Below are 3,417 nucleotides of genomic sequence, written 5' to 3'. Positions count from 1 at the left end.
TACATGCCTTTAACTCACCGCACGGTGACTCTGATAGTGTTTTATACAATGGCATGTCATGGGGTTTAAGCTTTTGTAAAGTAGCCAGCAATCATAATTGCACTCGTAATCTTGCGGAGTCAGTTTGCACATTCTTTAAAAAGGCTGCAAGAAAGAGGAACATGTATTCTGGATTTTGATTATTCGAAAAGAAAAGGAAGTTTCAGTTTCTTATGTAATTTATTAATGAAACATATTCTCAAGCCATTATCATCATCAGAAAGCATTAGCTTTATCTTATTATGAGGTTGCTGTCAACTTTAGCTTTTTGGAAAAGCAAATCCAGGGAAGAAAACCAGAAAGAAACTCAAAATCAAAACAAAATCCAACCATAATACTTTATTTACTTGAATGAATTTAGGAAATACAGTATCCAAAATCAAACTTGTCGATGAAACCCAATGAAACAAATAGAAGTGGACATGGATGGTCGATTACAACACAGGTAACCCCATAGAAATGACTTTTTAGAGAGAGAGGAAAGAAAAAACAGAGCAGAAATCAAGATTGAGTACAAGACTTGTGTGTTTTAGTATATCAGAATCTTCAAGCATTCTTAGGGGGTGGACCTTTGGGCACATCTGGGAGTTTTGGACCCCTGGCTGTGACTTTGATGCCCTCTTCTTGTACGGTTACTCCCTGCAGATGAACAACAACAGACGTATACTTCAGCACCCGCTGACAGTATTCTACTCCTAATCACTGATCAGATGATCTAAAGTGAAAACGAATATGAAAGAAAAATAAACCTCCACGGATTCTGACTTGGCCTCTTCCCCATTTTCATTTCCTGTAAACAGAAAATAAGTGGGGCTGACTGAATCAATGACATTCACCATGACATTACAGTAGCATCTTTTTTTATTCATTAATATTAGATGATGGGTTTACCTTGAGTGTTTCTGCTACCTCTGATAGCTTCAAATAGATTGAGGAATCCTTTCTTCAGATCTTGTGCAAGTTTCTCCATTCCACGCACTCTCTTGGTTTCAGCAGTCAGTAAAGATGTCTAGCATGACCAGTGCGACCTTTTTATACATGGCTGATGCCTGGACACTCGCTTATTAGAAAATTGATGGATGGGCTTGGCAGAGCGGGTAGCGGAAACCGGGGTTCATTAAGGTGTAAGATTGCATTTTTAAATTGCGAAGGAAATTATGATATATTCTGAAAAATCAATAATTTATTAAAAAACTTGAAAATAATATATCAACTAAATAATAGTAAAAACCAACTTAACCTGTATAGAGAAAAATCGAAACTATCTTGGAAAAGTATTGCTAGAATCTATGTTGGAATTTTCTTATCTCTAAGTTCTTTTTCTAGTTTGATTATCTTTACAAGTCTCATGCATGCTAATTAACTAGTTTAAAAATGAAAAGAGAGCAAAATTCAATTACTCAGTTGCCCTTCAACTCAAAAATACATTTATTTATTTATTTATTTATTTTGTGATAGCAAATTAAAGAATACTGCATACCCACAAAGAATATTAATTCTTCCATCAAGAGAATGTGAGAAGACCCTAGAATATTTAGTCTGGTTAGTATGTGATTTTATTTCCTCTTGTTATTATTACTTTGTTAGAATTTTAGGGAAGGTCATAAAAAAAATAAATTTTGCATAATTTTATATAATGGTGAATGGATTAAGTTTGTGTTAAGTTAATGTCTTAGCAAGAAATATAAAGAAAGAAACAGAGAAAGGAAGAGATAGAGAATAGAAAAAAAAATTGTGTTGTTGTATTATTACTTGACTTACAAGAAATGCATGTTTACACATTTCTATACACTCTTCAACTAACTTGACTAAATCTCTAACTTTCAAATAATTCCAACTAACTAACTAATTGAGCTTAACAACATGAATCACGTGTTTTACATGTTCTTCAATCTTCAAGTCGTTCAACAACTGCATTTGTTATTGTTCTTCACGCTAGCTACTGCTACGACTTTCTTTAATTTCATCACGTGCACCTCCAATTATAACATGTGCAGAATCTAACAATACTCTTCCTTTTAAGATATTGTTGACCTTAAAAATCTATAAAATTTTGAAAACACCTCAAGAATTTGTGTAAAATTCTAGAAATTACAATTAAATTTTCTTTAACACCTTCCATGTGGCACCTTCAGGGAAGGAATTTGACTATTGAGTCAATCTCATTACCATAATCTTATTATCTTTTTTCATAAGCTTTATGTCTAATATTGCAACATGACAAATTATGATCCTACTTGTTTCATCCACCTCTAGCAGTGCAGATGAAACTACAGCTGCATATCTAACTTTTTTCTTCAACAATGAAACATGAAAAACAGGATGCACTGAACTTTTTTCTAGCAATATGAGTTTGTAAGCCACTAACTCTAATCCTTTTAATGACTTGATAAGGACCATAATACTTGAGATTTAACTTGAAATTCTTTATGAAGGAGACACTGCCCTACCTATATGACTTCAGTTTTAAAAAGACCTAATCACCTTCTGTAAATTCTTTTTCATACTTTTTCTTATCTATTAATTGCTTCATCATATTTCTTGCCCTGTCCAACTGCCCTTTCAACAACTGATCGATAAAGAGCTTGAGTAACCCCAATATGGACCATTTTCCTTGCTGGTGGTTCTTCACCATAAACAACTTGGAATTGAGTCATCTTAATAGCTGAATGGAAGTTAGTATTGTACCACCATTGTGATAAAGATAACCATAAACACCATTTCTTTTGGTTTTGTATGATTATACACCTTAGGTATGTTTCAAGACACTAAGTCACCCTTTTAGACTGTCTGTCAATTTGTGGATGATAAAAACTACTCATCAACAGCTTCACCCCTATTTTTTAAAAGAATTTCCTCTAGAAAAGACTTGTAAAGATCTTATCGCTATCAATTACACCATTTTTCCCTTCTTCCTTGAAACTACTAACCACGCCATTGATTACATAAACAAGAAAATATGGTTAAAAATGGATTGCTTATCTTTAAGTTCTTTCTTTAGTTTGTTTATCTTTACATGTCCCATGCATGCTAGTTAACTAGTTTAAAAATGAAAGTGGGGCAAAATTCAATTACTCAGTTTTCCTCCAGCTCAAAAATGCATTTATTTATTTATTTCACGATAACAAATTGAAGAATATTGCATACCCACAAAGAATATTAATTCTTCCATCAAGAGAATGTGAGAAGATCCTAGGATATTTAGTCTGGTTAATATGTGATTTTATTTCCTCTTGCTATTATTACTTTGTTGGAATTTTAGGAAAGGCCATAAAAAAAATAAATTTTGCATAATTTCATATGGTGGTGGACGGATTAAGCTTGTGTTAATCTAATGCCTTAACAAGAAATGTAAAGAAAGAAACAGAGAAAGGAAGA

General features: G+C 32.8%; 1 long non-coding RNA gene across 1 annotated transcript; it reads right to left on the bottom strand.

Annotated features, from left to right (window-relative positions):
- Positions 1-354: 354 nt before the first annotated feature.
- On the bottom strand, positions 355-1,121 carry LOC133672407 (uncharacterized). Its single transcript, XR_009834848.1, has 3 exons — positions 931-1,121; positions 789-829; positions 355-678 (listed from the first exon to the last, which is right to left on the bottom strand). It is a non-coding gene; the product is annotated as an uncharacterized LOC133672407 (long non-coding RNA).
- Positions 1,122-3,417: the final 2,296 nt, after the last annotated feature.

Source organism: Populus nigra, chromosome 14, assembly GCF_951802175.1.
Source record: "Populus nigra chromosome 14, ddPopNigr1.1, whole genome shotgun sequence".
Lineage (NCBI taxonomy): Eukaryota > Viridiplantae > Streptophyta > Magnoliopsida > Malpighiales > Salicaceae > Populus > Populus nigra.
The sequence above is the reverse complement of the archived record's forward strand: the minus strand, read 5'-3'. Positions and strand labels throughout refer to the sequence as shown.